This window comes from Vulpes vulpes, chromosome 13, assembly GCF_048418805.1.
Source record: "Vulpes vulpes isolate BD-2025 chromosome 13, VulVul3, whole genome shotgun sequence".
Taxonomy (NCBI): domain Eukaryota; kingdom Metazoa; phylum Chordata; class Mammalia; order Carnivora; family Canidae; genus Vulpes; species Vulpes vulpes.
The window spans coordinates 22,884,080-22,905,010 of NC_132792.1; the positions used below are offsets into that span (position 1 = coordinate 22,884,080).

At 34.1% G+C, this 20,931-nt stretch overlaps 1 pseudogene; it reads right to left on the reverse strand.

Moving 5' to 3' along the window:
* Positions 1–19,561: 19,561 nt before the first annotated feature.
* LOC112916010 (peptidyl-prolyl cis-trans isomerase A pseudogene) lies at positions 19,562–20,053 on the reverse strand (annotated as a pseudogene).
* Between the last annotated feature and the right edge of the window lie 878 nt (positions 20,054–20,931).

The window sequence follows — 20,931 nt, forward strand, 5'->3', positions numbered from 1 at the left end:
GCATTAGTAAAAGACTTGCTAGAGGAATCTGACTGGTGTTATATAATTTTGGAGAGGGTTCAAAGAAGTAGAGTGTTGCCTGCATAGGGTATAGAGTGGGATAATCCTCTGGTTGAGTATCTCACCAATTTTTATTAAAAGGCAGAAGGAATGAAGAGTAGCTAAACTTTATGTGGGAAAAGAGTAGCAGGAATGGGGTGCGGTGGATCTTAGATCATTTGTGTGATTTGGGTAGTGGTTCGGTTTTTGTTTGTGCTTGGTCATTGTTATGAATGGTCTTATTTCTGTCTCACTCCATCAGGGTGACAGAATGATCTTGTATGCTTTGGGTATTTTGTGAAATTGTTTATCATCCATAGGAGTATGCTATCACTTAGCTGTACATGCTGGGACAGCTCAGCTGACTGTGGCCAGAGGCTGCTTATAGTATTTGTCATATGTTACACTGATGTAAGATTATGCCACATGAGAGCAAAAGTAGAAATTTTAAAATTACCTATATCCTTTGTTTAATGGTATGCAACACATCATAGAATAATGATTCAATTATTGCCTGGTGTAAGGGGAAAGAAAAATAAGATCAAATTATTTTGACTATAAATATACAAATACAAATAATTACATATATTTACAAATATATCTATGTACTCATGTATATACATCTAAAACTTATGTATAATATACACCTATTTTGAATTCAATTACATCTTAAAACCTCAATTACAAAATATTTTGGTAGGGATAGCCACTTAAACTTAGACATAAACAAATGATGTAAATTCAAATATATCCTTACTTTCCTGTCTTTTGTGTTATTTATATGCTGAGTAAATATAAAAGCTCTCTGACTTTTGAGAAAAGTCTATAACCATTTCATATTTTTCTGTACATTAAAGCCTGAATTTTTCCATAGGCAATCAACATCTGAAATGTCTTATTCAGTTGTTACCTAACTTTCTCACCCTGTTTCCATAGAAAAATAGATCAGATGGATTAACATAAGGGGATGAATCAGTGTTTCAAATTTTTTCTTTCTGATACTGAACAAGCCAGTAACTACTTTCCTTGAGAGAAAATAAAAATCAAACTGAAAAATGCTCCCTATGCTTCTGTACTACTTTTAAAGAGCTCTATGATTGTCAACCTTTTGGGGAGCATAAAGATGTCTTTTGAGTGTAGTATGTTTTGATATTTGGAATTTTAGGATGCTTGTAACATAAAAGCAAAAAGGAGAGTAGTTAATTCTCTTCTAGTGAGTATAAAACTTCCAGTCTTCCCATTAAGGGGAGGAAAGAATATTGTTGAGTGAATATCTGCTATCATTGATTTGTTCACTGTAAAATGTGATTTTTTCCCCTTCAAACCAGAAGTAACTGGTTAAATCATTACCTAATTCATAGTTATCATACTTCATAATTAGTTACTTCAATAATTATAAATATGCATGCATTACTATTATTATTGGAGTTAGCAGTGCAGAAAAATTTATTTTTAATACTAAATGATTTTCAGTGGGACAAAGAACAATCGGTCGAGATGTTGTAAATAATAAGGTAAAAACCACAGGGAAAAAATATAGGATATATATACAAAGTAATCCACTCTTTCCTGAAGATTTCCACTTAAAGACTGCGGATAATATTAGTCATAAATTTTTTTCCTTGCTTTAAAAAGTACTTTAAAGCAATCTTTTCTGTATGTATCTTCTTAGTCTATTATTCTCTTCTTTAGAATTACTTATTTAGACACTTCTTAGAAATGATTTTGATGAACAAATCTCAAAGATATTATATAACTATATAACTATTAGGTAACTATGGATAACTAGGTTCTTATATTATCATTTTCTGTAAAAGTTACATCAAGAAGAAAAGATGTCTGGGCACCTGGGTGGCTCAGTTGGTTAAACAGATGCTTTTGCTTCGGGTCATGATTCTAGGATCCTGGAATGGAGAACCCCTGTTGGGCTCTCTGCTGAGTGGGGAGCCTGCTTTTTCCTGTCCCCCCTGCTCATGCTCTCTCTTGCTCTCTCTCTCCAAAATAAAAAAATAAAATCTTAAAAAAAGACTTTTTTAAAAGATATCCTGAGAAAAGAAAATCCTTCATTTAAATGCATGGATCTTTGATGGTAGAGAAAAAAATATGGGATAAGAAATATTGGTTTGATAAACTATGACTAATATAAAGAATATTGAAGCAGAAAGAACAGGCTTTAAATACTCCCCATCACAAAAATAAGTGATAGAAGAAAGTTCTTAATCTCTTTGCATCCAATATCTCATTTTTTATCTTAATATAAAATAGTCAATTGTGTCTTACTGAATTCTCATTTATATATATATATACATGTATATATGTATATATATATATAAATTGAAGATGAACACTTTTATATGGCACGATCTACTATTTATCTTTTGAGAATGACTGTTGTTAAGGTTAATAAGAAATAATATACAGAGAATTTGGCTATAATAGGAACACATTAAATGTGCTAGATTCTGAAATATCTAAAAATCATTTTAGGCTTTAAATCATTTGATGTTGGCAACTGTCTTCTGCAGTGAAGAAATAATTGCTTGCTTACGGACAAGCAATTTTATAGACACAAATGAAAATATCATCAAGCTATTATGCTACATAGATATCAAATGAAAAACAAATGACTAGGATTTAGACAGAAGGTAAAAAAAACTTAATGTAATCAACATTTCAAGGAGCCATTAAAACATCAGAACAGGGATGGGTTTAGAATTTCAAGCTTGAAAAAGAGCCAATAGGTCACTCAGGACAATCACAAATCAAATACATGCTTTAACCAATCCCATTTAATTTGCCACTGTTTACAGAAATTATACAAAATACTACTATTAATAATGATATAATTATTTTTGAAGATTTTATTTGTTTATTTATTTGAGAGAGATAGAGAGAGAGAGCATGCAAGAGTGGGGGGAGAGGCAGAAGAGTGAGAGGGAGATTGAATTTTGAGCAGACACCTCACTGACCATGGAGCCCAATCTGGGGCTTGACCTCATGACCTGAGGTCTTGACTCCAGCTGAAACCAAGAGCTGACTGAGTCACCTAGGCTCCTCAATAATAATATAATTGTTGTTAAAAAAAAGTATTTATTGGAAATCTTATACCTGGCAACGTAGCTGGGTTATTTATAATCTATCATGCAGTATGATACAGAAAATCTTCTAGGTTTTCTACTAATTCTCTTATTTAGGGAGATCTAAGAAGTTTAAGTCATTGAAGACAGTTAGTAACCAGTAAACAGGTGACTAGAAAAATTAACAAATTGATCCTTTTTTGTCATTGTCTCTCTCTCTTACAAAGATACAATCAGTCACTTCATAGAGTACTTATGAGTCATATGTGCAAGAGATGAGGATCTGTGTATAATTAGAAACTTGAAATCACTCATTTGAGATTTTGTTTAAAATTATACATGCTACATAGAATTTATTAATCCATGCAGGAGATATCAAATAAATATTATATGTGAGCCAGGAACTCTTTTAGATATTGGAAATTCAGTGATGAACAATGTAGACTAAGGCCCTGCCGATTCTAGACATTCCATTTTAGAATACTGATATGTATATTAAATTAACTGATCACTTAATTATAAATATTTGTAAGAAAGGAGTTCAGGATTGACAAAAACAATAGCAATAATAACAAAAACTAAAATTCATCAGGTATCTGCATTGTAATAAACATGGAGTTAAATCTAAACTGCATTCATTATCTTATTTAAAATCGAAAAACCCCATATTGATTGCATAGCACATCTCCCTCAGTTTATAGAGGAAAAAAGAGAAACATAAAAAAATTAACTAACTTAGATTCTGTCTCTCAGAAAGGACATTGTTAGTAAATGAATACAAATATTTTGTGGGATCAGAGTATTAAAAAAGGCACTTAGAACATTAATAAAATATTTTGCAATTTTATGCACTATAATTGACAAATAGTCCATAAGCCTGAGAATGGCTTATACTTTAAAACAGTTTCAAACACAGCAAATTGTTTAATTGACTTTTTTTTTCCTAATCTATTCTTCTCTGCTGGGTATTCATAGTATCTGGGCAGCCCGACAAAAGCAATATGTATTTTATGAATAAACATCTGAAGAAACTAAGATACACAGCTGCTGCAAATGTCAGTTTCCATCATTTATGATACGCACATATTGCCCATTATATGCAGTCCTCAGAAGGCGCAGGATGCAATCATTGCTCTCATAGCAATAATACAGGGACATTGTATAGGCTCCAGAGGAGGCGTTCTGCTGATCATGGTGGTATCCTCTACCTTAATTATGCACTATATTTGCATTATTGAGAGCACAATTGCTGCCAAGGAACTGTTATGATGTCAATGCAATTACACTGATATTATGCTGTTTCAGCATTGTTTAAATGTGAGATCCTTACTATGCAAAATTTGATAAAAAAAAAGGCAATAGGATATTTATATCACCCCCATCAAAGGGATATTTGACATAAATCAGATGTTATAAATCAGATGTGCACACTTAAAGTTTGCTAAAGAATTTAAATAGTTTTGTAAGCTTGAGAAAAGATTTATTGTATTTGCAGATTTTTTTTCTGTACTGAGAGATATTTAGTTTGAAATGTATAAAAGTGCTAAGATTCAACCATTTGTAACTATGAAAAGGGCAATTTCAATGATTCCACCATGTAAAAAAAAAATGGCTGCTTAACTGCTAATGTCCCTGTATTTAAGAGCTGACATATTTGTTTATTGATTTTGATATCACTTGTTGAAAAATAAAAACATTTGTTTTTAAAATACCTCAAATTTACATGTTACTTGTCTTTCAATTTTATATGTACCATGATATTATTCTGCCAATATAAGACATTTGCCATACAGCTAAATGATCATTTTACTCATTTATATACTAGGCAATCATTGTAGTAAGCACTTACTATATTTCAGGAACTATATTAAGTGATATTAACAAAATGACAAAAAGGTCTCTCATTGATAAACTGCAAGCTAGACAGATATAGTAATATGTAAATCAATATGTCATGATGCAAGTCATTTCAAAAGCAAGAATAATGATACATTTTTAGGTATATTTAAAGAAATTAGAATAAAGAAATTGAGGTAAACTTAATTGATGATGAGATGACATTTGAACCGGATCTTACAAAATGGTAGAGATTGGTCATGTAACAAAATGAAGTAATATTTTAAGAGGGAAAAATAAGTCTGAATGGAAGGAGACATGTCAGACTGGTGAATTAGCAGTTAGATCAATGTAGAAAGATTCTCACCACATGGGGAATTAGAAGAATAGAGTAGAAGCGGCATAGAAGAGTTACAGGTGAGAAAGTAGGATGGACATTAGTGATCATGTAACTTGTATGTCCATTTGAGGAATTTTGAACATTTTTATAAAAGATCTTATTTATTTGAGAGAGGAGAAAGCTTGAGCGGGAAGAGGGGAAGAGGGAGAAGCAGACTCCCTGCTGAGCAGGGAGCCTCATATGGGGCTTGATTCCAGGACCCTGGGATTATGACTGGAGTCGAAGGCAGACGCTTAACTGACTGAGCCACCCAGGCACCCCATTTGAAGAGTTTTTGAGTAGTCAGCAGGGTTGCATGAGAGCTTTGAATGCCAAGAAGTGCTCTGATCATTCTACGTAGGAATCTTTTCAAACCAGGTATGCAGGAAATAGAACTGCATTCATAAAATGGTGCTCCTTTCATTAAATGAGGACTAGAAAAATGTGCTCATTTGTATATGAAGGGTCAGGAAATGGAAAGACAAAGATTGAAGAAAACAATTGAATATCTCAGCTACCAGCAGCACAAAACCAGGGGATTTTCAGGCAGCAGTCTGGAGGCTCGTATGCTGGAGACTGGCAAAATCTCACACTTGATCCACAAAAGTCAGGGTGCACTACTGCTATAAGAGCAAAGGTCATTTCTCCTCCTTTTACATCTTTAATCTCAGTCTTCATTTGTGGAGATGTCAAAATCCATGTAGATAATCTTTCTAGCACTCTGAGCTCTCACGGTTAAACTCCTCAATTCCAACTATATCTTTCTTCTCCTTGTTTCACCCAATGACACCCATAGTAATACTGTTGTTGTTGTTGTTGTTGTTGTTGTCAATAACATACCATCTCCCAAAATCTCTATTTTGGGATTTCCACTCTCTACTTACTCTTGCTTGTAGAGTTCACTTGCTCTAATGTCCCCACTCTGTATGTTATTCAATCACATTTGTACCCCTTTTTTTTCCTTTCCTACACTGTCCTCATATCTTTTTTTACCTACCTAACTTAGATTGGGAAGTTCTATTTATTTTTACATCTGCATCCTCAACTGCTACTTTTCTCTCCTCCCACCACACTTTGCCAGTAGACTTTCAACCCAGGTTATAACCAGCCCTCGATTAACTCTTTGTCTATAGCCAAACAGTTGAAAATGGCTGCCGCAAACATATAGCCATCTGGTTCAGCTTTGAGAAATCTGAAGTGGAGCAACACTCAGAAAACCTATTATATTTCTCTATTAATTTATTATTCCTTCCTCTCAGATAAATATTTTGCATCTTACTTCTCTCTTCAGATCTAATGCTCTTGTCCCTATGTCTCTCACAGAATAAATCCACCTGCGAAATTAGCAGTCACCAGAGTTTTCACTTTCACACCATCCATTATACTGTTTTCATCTGTTGCCATATAGTTTGCCTGATTCCCATTGAAATGGATAAACTATCTGCTCCACATGGGTAAAAGACTACATGTTTTCTGGGCAACACTCCCTCCCACTTTCTTTAGATTTTTTCCTGCAATACTCCAACTCTTAAATTATCAGACTTATTCTTTCTATTAGATCATTAACACTTGTCATATGAGTATGCTGTTATTTAGTCTATTAAAAACATGCTCTGATCCTCAAGAACCCAATCCAATTATTGCCCTGTTCCTTGCTCCTCTTAAGGGTAAATTACCTTTAAAAAAAAGATTTTGTTTATTTATTCATGAGAGAGAGAGAGAGAGACAGAGACAGAGAAAGGCAGACATAGGCAGAGCGAGAAGCAGGCTCCATTCAGGGAGCCCAATGTGGGACTCCATCCCAGGACTCAGGATCATGCCCTGGGCCAAAAGCAGATGCTCAACCACTGAGCCTCCAAGGTGTCCCAAGGGTAAATTACTTTTAAAGATGTTGTCCACTGGCCCAGTCTTTTATTTCTCACTATCATTCTCTCTTCAATCCATTCTGAACAATCCATTCTGAACAATATCATTCTGAATATTGTCTGGATCATCAATGACATCTTTATCATCTATGTTAATACTCTTTAAAAATTTACATATGCCTATGTTTCTCAGTAACATTCAACTCAGTTGATCATTTCTCCTTCTAGAGTGTTTCCTTTTCTTGGTTTCTAGGATAGAACAGTCTTTTTGTGTTTTTTCCTTTCTTAGATTTCTCTCAACAATTTTCCCTAGTTCCTCTTCCTCCTTCCAACATTTAGGTGCTGATATTTCCAAGGTTCCTGTCCCTAAGTCGTCTTCTTCCCTTCTTCCTCTACAGTTTCCCTAGGTTAGTATTTTATTTTTTGGTTTTGTTTTAGTTTTTTTAATTGAGGTTTAAATAAAGAGTCATGAAATCAGTTCAACGAATCCTGACCAGATTTTGCTTGTAATGAAATTAAATGAGAATTACATTGAAAATGTCAGTGAACAGCACCCGTAGTAAGAGCATGAGAAAAAGTTGTTTTACAGCTGGACTGGGACAGCTGGATGCTTATCTCTGGAATCTTGTATTGAGTCATGGTCAAGATCAGGATGAGTTTTAATAATTAATCATATATACTATGTTATTAAGGTTGAAAATATTCCCTGAAAGTATCCCAGACAAACTTATTTACATTACTTCCCAAACATAAGTTGATAGTTTACACTTGACTTAGCTGCTTATATAATCTGTCTTGGGAATATGATCAGTGAAGTATAAGAAATGCCTGGGAATGGAAACTTTCCTGGACTCTCCTAAAACAAAGATATCATGTGCATGTCTTGGTGGTTCATAAACTAAAGATGAAGTGCATCTTGGGCAGCTTCTAAAGGACCGTAGGGAGCTGTGTCTAGAAATCTGTCAGGCCACCAATCATTTCCTGTATGCTCTTTATTCTGTTGTACTTCGTTTTTTAACTGTATTAAACCTGTAGTAAGTATTCAGCCTGTGAAGGCTTGTGAGTCCTTTAAAATATTCAATCCTGTGTAACCAATGAAAGCAATTTTGTGAAATATTTTATTTCAGTATTTATAGATGAATATGGGTTAAGAAGTCAAATATTTTTTTTATTGTGGATTAAGAAAAGCTTCAGGGGCATTGCCTTAGGTCATTTTATCTAGTCCCATAATTTTAAATACCATTTGTATGTGGTGACTTGCACATTTATATCTTTACTTCCCTAAGTTCTAGTTTTGAATAATGCACTGCATATTTGACATTGGATTTATAATGGGCATCTCAACTACAACATATCCTATAGCAACCTTTGATTTACTCTTGTTTTCTGCCATTTTTCCCCAAATTTCTATATCATATTGCCATTTATTCAATTGTTCAGGAATAATAAGAGGAAAAAGAAAAAATATTAGTCACCCTTATCTCTTTTCTTTTCCTCCTACTCGCCAAAATCTATTAGCAAATTAGTTATAATTTGGTTCAAAATAAATCCTAAATCTAACAGTTGTCTCTACTAATGCTTAAACTGCCCCTGGCCAATTAATCATCTACCTAGGTTATTACTGGTCTTCTATCTCTATTCTTTTCATGTATAGAACATGCTCTGGTGTGCCATTGGGACTCCCCTTTTATGGCATAAATTGTCCCCAGCTGTTGGGAACATTAACTATTGATGGCTTACAGATGTGTTCTGCTCTTAGCTCTGCCTTTAGCTAAAGGTAGGTGCCTTTCCTATGGGGGGAGGTTACAATTAATGACGGTCTGATTTGAGAGCACAAAGGTCCAACACCATTGCTTAATTCTGGGACAACTCAGGAAAGCCTGTTGTCAAGTGCCACGGGGGATTGTATAAAGCCTTTGTTGCAACTGTATCGTTTAAATTCTCCCTCTGCCCAATACTGCTTCTCTTATTTTTGTTTCTAGGGAACCAAACCCAAGACACCAATTTAGAACCATTTATTCACAGAATTTTTAGAACCTTTTTTCATTAAATCACTTCTCTGTTCATATACTCATGTCTTTCTACCATACTCACATACACGAAAGTACTCAATATGACTATTAGGTTCCTTATTAATAATGACTCAGATTGTCTTTTGCTCATTTAAAAATGTTTTTTAACTTATCCTATTCTAAATGCTCTGGCCACTTTTAATTTTGTTCTGGCAAATCTCCCTTCTGTGTTTGGGCCATTGTACCAGCTGTCCCTTCTGACTGGAATATGTTTATTCCTGATCTTCAGATGTTTAAAATCATCCTCTCATTTTAGATCTCAACTTCAATGTAACCTAACACCTTTAAAGAGTCCTTTCTGCTTACTAAATTAGAAGCATCCTTCCATCTCCTTTCTATGACATTCTAATTTAATTTTCTGCATAGCTTTTCACCACAGGGTATTTTTCTGTCTCATTTACTTATTTATTTATTGAAGTGTGTATGCATGTATGCATGTATATATGTATTTACTTATTTTTATCTTTCCCAATTGGGATGAAAAATCTATAAAAATGGAATCTCCATCTATTGTCTTTACTATTATATTATACTTCATAGAATATAATCAGGATCCTATAAGTCTGACAATAAGTATCCATGATAACAAGTGACTGGCAATCAAAACTTCTGTTAATATAAGACTCTTATTTGGCTCGATTAATGTTTTGCCTAATAGCTGTATCACAACTGGATTCCTTAAATAAATCTTAAATTGCGCCACCTGAAAGCCCACCAGGAAGGGTAATTTGTGCAAAAGTAATTTATTAGTTCACAGGAAAACTTAGTAGAGGAGAAAAGCAAAAAAAAGACCAGAATGGGAAAGAGCCAGCCAAGGAAATAATATCAGCTGAAGTCCCAAGAGAGTAATCAGTTCAACTGTGGATGAATACTCTGGAAACAGTGTGGGTCACACCTTGGAATTGTCCTAATCAACAGTAATGTATCATGAGTATCAATACTCCCCCAACCTCTCAGGCTTTATTTATAACCTATCACTTGTGACATAAATACCTGGCCACTTGCATAAAACTTACAAACACAAGACACTGGTAAATTGAGGAATGCTCTTCAATCAAAGAAACAGGGACAACTCAAAGACCTGAAAGGATGTGCTTGGAAAAAGATTTGACTTATGTAGGTAAGTTATAACAGCACCTGCTATAATGGGGCTTATGAATAGAAGAATAAAATGAGGGATCCCTGGGTGGCGCAGCGGTTTGGCGCCTGCCTTTGGCCCAGGGCGCGATCTTGGAGACCCGGGATCGAATCCCACATCGGGCTCCCAGTGCATGGAGCCTGCTTCTCCCCCTGCCTCTCTCTCTCTCTGTGTGTGTGACTATCATAAATAAATAAAAATTTTAAAAAAAGAAGAATAAAATGACTTAAAAAATCAGTTTTTCTTAATTATCAAATTCAGTTAAAAGTACATCAAAAAAAGTAGTGTGGAATGAATATAGTGTGGAATGAATATAGATGGTCTTAAAATGAAGCAAAATACTGATAAACATAGCCCCACTGTGTATGGCAATTTTACTCACGGTGGAGATGATTCATTGAAAGGAAAGATTTTCTTTAACTAATGTAGTTGGAAACAATGAATAGCCATAAGAAACAAAGCAAAAATTAATCACCAATCCACAAGATTTATTTCAAGCTAGAGCAAAGATAAAATATTAAAATATAAAGATAATACTGATGAACTTGTAGAAAGTGTAGGTGAATGATCATTTGAAATTGTTGTCCCTTTACTAAACATACCATAGAAATTAGAAACAATACATACTGGAAACTTAACTACATTAAATCATAAATAATCTACAAAAGATTAAAACCAAAACAGAAGTAACTACAATGACAACAAATTAATGTAGTTGAAGGCAACATATCAAGACCTTTAAAGGTCCGCTAATAAATCCAACACAAATTACTACTATGTATTTTATAGTACTTTATCTCCTCTTTGTGAAAAATAAGCTATGAGTCAACATTTAATATAATGCATTTCATTCCCTCTGAAGGTTTAAAAAATCATCAAATTCAGTTTCCATTGGTGTTCATTATTAAAAGGAAGCAAAATCCCCTGGCCTGTTCTAAAGGTGCTACAAACGGTATCCCTTTGCCTTCTTAAGAACTACGTTTTCTTCCAAAGTTTTCCTATTTTCTAGATTGCACATGAATACATAAGGATGTGCACATTTTAATTTATACACATACATATGCATCCCTGTAAATTAAAAATGAAGGATGCCATAGTGGAATAGTTAAAGGCAAGGAGGAAGTGTTGATTAAGAAGGAGGAGCCCCTGGGGAAAAAAACAATTATATGCAAATATATGAAGGTTAGAAATTTTGAAAAGGCAATTGTCTTGCTCTAGGTTGGCACAGAGAGGAGAATTGTGCTAATTGATAAAAAAAAAAATACATGTAAGTGAATTTTTCCTAAATATTTCCGTTAAAAGTAGAAGCTATTCCTTTACTTATATTTTCCTTATATTTACTGTATTATATTCACTGTAACCATGTGACTTGTACTAATAGATTTTTAGTTTTCTGAGATATTCACCAAAACATTTTTTCTTACTTTACACCAAATTAGCATTGGACTGGCTGGTAAATTCTAATTATTACATTCTGTCCACAATATCGTATTCAAAGTCATACCCAGAGAGAAGAAGCCTCAACAATTTTGCAGTAAATAGTGTAAATAAAAGCTGAGATCCCACTAGCTTAGTAATAATAATATTACAATCCAAGACTCCTTATACCTTTTGCTGATACCAAATATCTTAATTTGTGAATGAAAAACAGGCAACAAAATTGGGTACATAACAAGGCAAATAAAACTCTGAAGAAAATTTTAAAAAATGACTTCATTAACATAAAAGAAGTTATGTGCAAATTATAAAATAATATAAAAAAGAATGATTCTACATTTACCTTTGAATAGTAAGAAATGTTATTAAAAAGAAAAATTAAAAATGGAGATTAACCATAAAGATATAAAATAAAACTACAACATATGAACCACCAGTTCAGTGTTAGTCATCATCATCATAATCATTATCATCATTACTCATCAATGTACATTTGGAAAGGCATCGTCTTCTAATAGTGAAAATATCGCAGTGAACAAGAGATTTAAAACTCCTTTCTTCATGAAGCTTGTTTTCAGCAAGGAAAGCTTACCTCATCAAGTTATCTTGAAATAAACGAGTCAATCTTCACTGAGTGCTTCCTTGAAAGGAACTGTATTATCTCTCTTTGACTTGTAAAAACCTACATTGCAGTACATTTCATCCCTAGTACTTATTTATCTTATAATTGAAAGTTTGTACCTTTTGACCCCCTCCTCCAACGGCCCCTCCACCCACTCACTGCCCATGGTAACCACAAGTCCTATCTCTTTTTCTAAGAGTTTGTTTTTAGGTTTTGTTTGTTTTTAGATTAACCGTATAAGTGAGATCATATAGTATTATCTTTCTCTGACTTCCTTTAATACAACACCTTCAAGGACCATTTACATTGTCATAAGTGTTAGGGATTTTTTTGTTTTTTATGGCTGAATAATATCCTATTGCATATGTACACCACAACTTTATCCATCCATCTATTGATGGACATGTAGGTTGTTTTCATGTCTTGGCTATTGTAAACAATGCTGCTATGAACATGAGGGTGCAGATTTCAAGTTAGCATTCTTATTACCTTTGGGTATATTCCCAGAAGTGGAATTGCTGAATCATATGGTTGATCTATTTTTAATTTTTTAAGTATCTTCCATACTATTTTCCATAGTGGTTGTACCAATTTTCCATCCTACCAAGAGTACATGAGGGTTCCCTTTTCTCCACATGCATGCCAGCATTTGTTATTTCTTGTCTTTTTGATCATGGCCATTGTAACAAGTATGAGATTATATTTCATAGTGGTTTTGAATTGCATTTCACGAACGACTAGTGATGTTGAGCATCTTTTTATGTATCTGTTGCCTTTTCAATGTATCTTCTTTGGAGAAGTGTCTAATCAGGCCCTTTGCCCATTTTTAAATTGGGTTATTATTATTGCCATTGAGTTGCATTAAGTTCTTTATATGTTTTGGATATTAACTCCTTACCAGATACACAGTTTCCAATTATTTTTTCCTCATTCCATAGGTTGTTTTTTCACTTTGTTGATAGGTTTCTTTTGCTGTGCAGAAGCTTTCATGTTTCATATAGTCCCACTTGGTTTTTATTTTGTGGCTTGTGCTTTAGCTTACATTTCCAAAAAAATATTACCAAGATGCATGTTCAAGAGCTTTTTATCTCTTAGAAGTTTCCAGGTTTCATTTAATATTACATTTAAAGTCTTTAATCCATTTTGAGTTGATTTTTTGTGCTTGGTAAAAGCTATTGAGCCAGTTTTATTCTTTTACATATAAATATTCAATTACCCCAGCACCATTTATTGAAGAGACTGTCTTTTCTCAGTTGAGTGTTCTTGCTCCCTTGTCAAATATCAGTTGTCCATATATTCTTGGGTTTATTTCTGAGCTCCTGATTCTGTTCTATTGATCTCTTTGTCTATTTTTATGCCAGTACCATATTGTTCTGATGTATAACTTGAAATGAGCAAGTGTGATGCCTCCTGCTTTATTTTATTTCTCAGAATTTCTTTTATTTGGAGCATTTGTGGTTCCATGTAAAATTTAAAAGTGTTTTATTCTACCCTATGATAAATGCCACTGGAATCTTGAAAGGGACTGCACTGACTCTATAGATGGCTTTTTGTATATTGACATTAACACTTAATTCTTCCAACTCATGAACATGACATACATTTCTATTTATGTCTTCTTCAATTTCTTTCATCATGTCTTGTAGTTTTCAATGTAGAGATCTTTCACCTTCTTAGTTACATTTTTGTAAAAGATTTTATTTATCTATTCATGAGAGACACAGAGGCAGAAGGAGAAGCAAGCTCCTTGCAGGGAGCCCAATGCAGGACTCAATCCCAGGACTCTGGGATAATGCCCTGAGCTGAAGGCAGACACTCAACTGCTGAGCCACCCAGGGGTCCCAGTTACATCTTTTTCTAATAACTTTATTGGTTTCAATTCTATTGTAAATGGGATTGATTTCTTTCTTTTTCGGAAGTTTTGTTGTTAGTGTATGGAAATGCTTTTGATTTTTGCATGTTGATTTTGTATTCTGCAACTTTATTGAATTCGAGTAGATCTGTTTTGGTGAAGTCTAGAATTTTCTCTATGTAAAAGCACATCATCTGCAAATAGAGACAAATCTACTTCTTCCTTTTTAACTCTGATACTTTTTATTCTCTTTTCTTGCAAGATAGCTCTAGCTAGGACTTCTAGTACTATGTTGGATAGGAATGATGAGAATGGGTGATCTTGTCTTGTTCCTGATCTTAGAGGACAAGTTTTCAACCTTTCACCATGACTATGACAGGTGTGGGCTCATCATATATGGCTTTTATTATGTTGTACTATGTTCTTTATTTTCCCAATTTGTTAAAAGTGTTTATCACAAAATTATTACTAATTAGATGTTGAATTTTGTTGCTTTTTCCTTTTCTTTCATTCCACTAATGTAATATATCACATTGATTGATTTGCATATATTGAATCATTCTTGCATCCCAGGGATAAATTACACTTGCTCATGGTGAATGAACCTATTAATAAGATGTCACTAAATTCTGTTTACTAGTATTTTATTGAGAATATTTGCATCCATATTCATCAGGGATATTGGCCTATAGGTTTTTTGTTTGTTTGTTTGTTTGTTTTTTGTTTTGTTTTTAATAGTGTCCACTTCTGATTTTGGCAGTGTGATAATGCTGGTCTTATGAGTGTGGAAGTGTGCCCTCATTTTCAATATTTTGGGAGAATTTGAGAAAGATTGGTGTTAGTTCTTTCATGTTTGGTAAAATTCACCAGTGAAGCAATCTGGGCTTCACTGGCAAATTTTTGATTACTAATTCAATCTCCTTACAGTAATTGGTTCATTTATATTTTCTATTTCTTCCTGATTACGTCTTGGTAAAGTTTTATGTTTCTAAAATTTTTTCCATTTCTTATAAGTTGTCCAGTTTATTGGTATATAATTGTTCATAGTAGCCTTTTATAATCCTTTGAGTTTCTGTGTTATTAATTGTAATGTCTGGGAAACAAAAAAAAGGGTTGTGGAAGGAGAGGTGGGGGGTGGGATAGCTGGGTGATGGGCACTGAGGAGGGCACTTGATGGGATAAGCACTGGGTGTTATACTATATGTTGGCAGATTGAATTTAATCTCTCCTTTTTCATTTGTAATTTTTTTTATTTGGGTCCCTTCCCTTTCTTTCCCTTGATTAGTATAGTTAAGGGTTTGTCAATGTTGTTTATCTTGGCAAAGAGCCAACTCTTAGTTTGGTTAATATTTTCCATTATCTTTTATTCCTCATTTCATATTTCTGTTCTAATCTTTATTATTTCTTTTACTATTATTTCTTTGTTTTCTTCTGCTAACTCTAAGCTCAGTTTTCTCTTTGTTTTCTGGTTCCTTACAGCATAGTGTTAGATGGGATATTTCTTGTTCCTTACTATGGGAATTTATTGCTATAATCTTCCCTTTTAGGACTGATTTTGCTGCATCCTATAGGTTCTGATATGTTCTGTTTTGTTTGTCTCAAGAAAACATTTATTTATTTCCCTTTTAGTTTCTCCTTTGATCCATTGATTGATCAAGAATGTTGTTTAGTTTCCATATATTTGTAAAATTTCCAGTCTCTGTCTTGTTATTGATTTTTAGTTTAGTGCCATTGTGGTCAGAAAAGATACTTGGTATGATTGAAATCTTCTTGAATTTGTCAAGAATTGTTTTGTGGCCTCATATTGCCTATTCTAGGAAATGTTCCATGTTTGCTTGAAGGAAAGATATACTCTTGCTGTTGTTGGACAGAATGTTCTGTATATATGTGTTAGGTTAATTTGGTTTATATTGTTGTTCAAATCTGCTGTTTCCTTATGGATTCTTTATCTGAATTATCTATCCACCTTTGAGAGGGAGGCATTAAAGTCCCCAGCTATTATTGTCTTGCTATTTACTTCTCCTTTTAGCTCTATTAGTTATTGCTATATATATTTCGGAGCTCTGATGTTCATCATCCAATATTACATTTTTGTTTCCAAACCCTCAAATTTGGGTCTCTCCCCCAACTCCAAATTATCAAATATGCTTTTTATCATATATGCTGTAGAAGTCACTCCTTCATCATACCTTATTTACTTGTTTTTTCTAATATCCATATAATTTAGAAGTACAAATCTACAGTTCACCGCATTCAGACACACACACATACAAGATGTTCTTTTAGTGGCTACTGACATTTTTTTTTTTTGCTAATTTGATTAATATTTATCTATTTTACATCTGGCATTTGATTCTCCAACACATAATTTTGTTATGTTTTAATCACTTATGGTGAAATCAGAATGATAATGAAGTAATGCAATAACCAAATTTTGATTTCAGAATAATGTGCAAGTATTAGAATGTCAGTATAAAAAACAGTCAAGATGTGTTTGTAACTCTTAAGAAAATGCTTACAATCTTATATTCTGTGTCACACCACAACATTCAACCTTTCATCAACGCATACACACACACACATACACACACACACATACACACACACACACACAGAGAGCCCTGTGCCTGGCATTGCTTATACTTTTTAAGGAAAAGCTAGGCTATCCTAAATACATTTTGTCTAATTTAATGGTGCCCTTCAACATTTTTTATTTGGAAACAAATATAACTCTTCCAAAGCAAAAATGATACAAAATTGTTCCAGACTTATCCAATCCATACAAATTTTCATCACTGGCTTTCATCAATGCATAGACTAATCAATATTAAGGGAAAAGAGAAGGCAGGGGGTGAGGGTAGAGAGAGATATTAGGAAGAATTTTGTTCCAGGGCCAGTTTTGAAAGTAATACATCTTAGGAAAATGCAACACATGCTTGAGTACAGTAAAATATTACTGGGGTTTATTTGTATTCATTTGTCTATTAATATTATTTCTGTTTCATAAGCCTGTAGTTTGTAATATAGAATAGTAACTCACTGTGAATGAAGATATTTCAAAGAGCCACATATTTCAAAATGCTTTGGGAACCTTCACTATCCTACTTATTTTCCATCTTAGTAATGCCCTACCCAGTGAAACCAAGGGTACATCAATACATAACTTTAATGAGAATGCAGTTTCAAGAAACACTGGGAGTCTGGGGGAAAAGAAACTATCAAGTACTGAAATGAAAATAAGCAGCATAAAATTATAAATCTTCTAGATAACATGGGAAGTGACCAAAAACCATACAATCTGTATGAGGAGACAAAAGAGAATAAGTTGAAAGGTACGATACAGATGGAAGAAGCTGAACTCAGAAGCTATTTTCCAATTACACCAGATGAGATTCGTGGGTCAACTTAACTTGAATATGAGATGGAGGGATGGTGAACAAAAATCATATTAAACACTAAAAATGAGCTGTTATTTAATGAAATAAAGGTTATAATATGATTTAAGTGGTATAATGTTAAATTTTAGCTGTTTTACTCACTTGAGGATGAGAAGAGCTCAACCTGATCACGTGTGTGTAGCATTCACATGACCTGTCTCAGACAGATAGCAAATGAACCTGTGTCTAAGGCATAGAAACAATTCGCCATTCATTGTACATCACTTTTTATTTCACAGTACTTCTTATATAAACATACAACTTATGTAAAAGTAAAAAAAAAAAGTTATAAAATCTAACCAATGTTTTATCAGTAATACAGTTGTATGAACACAAGAGACTGAGCTAAAAATTTAGATAAATTTGGATAAATAAGTTATTAATTATAATAATATTCTACCATATTGCTAGAAGTTGTCATAAGCATAAATCGATTTCACATAATCTTGTATATGAATATATAATTTTAAAATAAAGATACATTTAAAATAATGTCTTTTTTCTTAAGCCCAAAAGAACTTGTACTAATTTCAGCCAAAGAAACATGTTGGGAGCAGGTTACTTAAAATTAGAAATTAACATGTTGTTGCTTGATTTTATCAGATATTCAAAGTAGGCTCATTTATCCCTTAAACATAAAAGATTTCCCTGTGTGTATGTGTCTTAACATTTTTGGTATTTATTTCACTTAGTCATTAGATTTTTACATATTAATTCAAATTTTATGTTATCAATTATGTTACAAAAATTTTATATAAAATTCAAATGTTCTTTAAGTAACTGTAACTTCCCATATCATGAAGATTTTTTGCTTAATTTAATGATATTTAAAATAATAATAATACTTCTTTATAAGCCAGTCATTTTATTTTGGAATCACTAAAAGAGAAGAATATCATTAACATGCTAAAAATCATGTTGTAATGAATTTATAAAATAAATTGCTTGATTTAGCTATACTTAGAAGAAAATCTATAGCTTCAAATGCTGATATTAATAAAGACAATAAGAAAAAATATATTAAGTACACAATTCAATATGCTTTAAGATAAAACAGAAAATGAATGATAGAAGTAAAAAAATACATACAACAAAAGAATAGTGTAAGTAATCAAAAGTTAATTATTTGAAAAAATATTTATATAACAAAACCTATGTACATAAGGAGGGCAAACTTGCACATGCACATAACAGGATTCTAAATGCAAATGCTTATAGAACAAAAAGAATTTAAAAACCATAAATGACTGTGCAAATAAATGTATTCATAATTTGAAATAATCTATGCAAGTCAAATGAAGACCAGATAGAATGATTGATTTTCTCAGGAAATACACTTTTTCAGGAGAATTAGAAGCTAAAACAACATTTACATTGTAATAAAGTGTCTGATTCCTATTTTATTTTATTATTTTATTTTATTTTATTTATTTTATGGTTTAGGTTTTATTTCATCATCATAAATCCACTAGACCTGGGACAAGGAACCAGGGGGCCCGCAGAACCGCAGCAAGAGTGTGGGGACTCTGGGCTATTTCAAGCAGGTGCCGGTGGAGGGGCGCTCTCCTGAGCTATCTCCTGAAGGTCTGGAAGTTCAGATAAAACACGAGTTAAGGGGCAGCCGGGGTGGCTCAGCGGTTTAGCGCTGCCCTCAGCCCACGGCCTGATCCTGGATTCCCGGGATCGAGTCCCACGTCTGGCTCCCGGCATGGAGCCTGCTTCTCCCTCTGCCTGTGTCTCTGCCTCTCTCTCTCTCTCTCTCTAATAAATAAAATTTAAAAACAAAACAAAAAACGAGTTGGGTTCATCAGATCTGTCCGCAGCCGGCAATGGTGATCTTCTTGCTGGTCTTGCCATCCCTGGACTCCAAGCGCTCCGTGGCTTCCACGACGTTCATGCCCTCCTTGACCTTGCCGAAGACCACTTGCTTGCCGTCCAACCAGTCGGTCTGGGCGGTGCAGATGACAAACTGGGAACCGTTCGTGTTGGGTCCAGCATTGGCCGTGGACAAGGTGCCAGGCCCCGTGTGCGTCAGGATGAGGTTCTCATCATCAGACTTCTCCCCGCAGTTGGACTTGCCGCCAGTGCCATTGTGGCTTGTGAAGTCCCCTCCCTGCACATAAATCCCGGAATAATCCTGTGAAAGCAGGAACCTTTGTAACCAAATCCTTTCTCCCCAGTACTCAGAGCACGAAAGTTCTCTGCTGTCTTTGGAGCTTTGTCTGCAAACAGCTCCAAGGAGACGCGGCCCGAGGGCTCGCTGTCCATGGTGATGTCAAAGAACAGGGGGATTGGCCATGGCTGGACCGCAAGGGTGGCTCGGGGCGGCGGCTCCTGCAAGGCCTTGTTCCATTTTCTTTGTTTGTTTGTTTGTTTGACTGATATCAGCTTTTAAACCTCATAGCCCTTTGCACTCCACTTTTCCCTTCTGTCCCATATCTAGATATACTAGTTAGAAAGTTTGGGTGCTACCTCTGGTATGGCAGGTAGTTCAAACCACATAAGCCCCTTTTTAATGCAAGGAAACACTTATCAGAACTCAACTGTGAATCACACGTACCCTTGTTATATACATGCATTTGAATGTGTGTGTATATGTATACGGTATATATCAAATAGCTCCCAAACCAGAATCTTTCTGAATGGGGAGACGTCAGAGAATTGTTAATGTAAGTAACAAAAATTTTATTGCCACTATTATTAATCATTAGTAGAGGTCTTTGGCAGTTCATTTAGTGAGAAAAACTTTATAAGTACTCAAAGAATCTTTTTATTATAATCTGGGAGTGGGGGAAATATTAACTATGGCATAAGCAAATGTGTACTTCAAATTCAGTTTATCTACTTATTGAAGACTTTCTTTTTTTTTAATAATAAATTTATTTTTTATTGATGTTCAATTTGCCAACATACAGAATAACACCCAGGGCTTATTGAAGACTTTCTACTCATGCATCTAAAGTTTCATACAGGGGATTCCTGGGTGGCTCAGCAGTTTGACACTTGTCTTCAGCCCAGGGCCTGATCCTGGAGTCCCAGGATCGAGTTCCACGTCCAGCTCCCTGCGTGGAGCCTACTTCTCTCTCAGCCTGTGTCTCTGCTTCTCTGTGTGTGTGTGTGTCTCTCATGAATAAATAAAATCTTTAAAAATTAAAGTTTTATACATTTTTTTATATT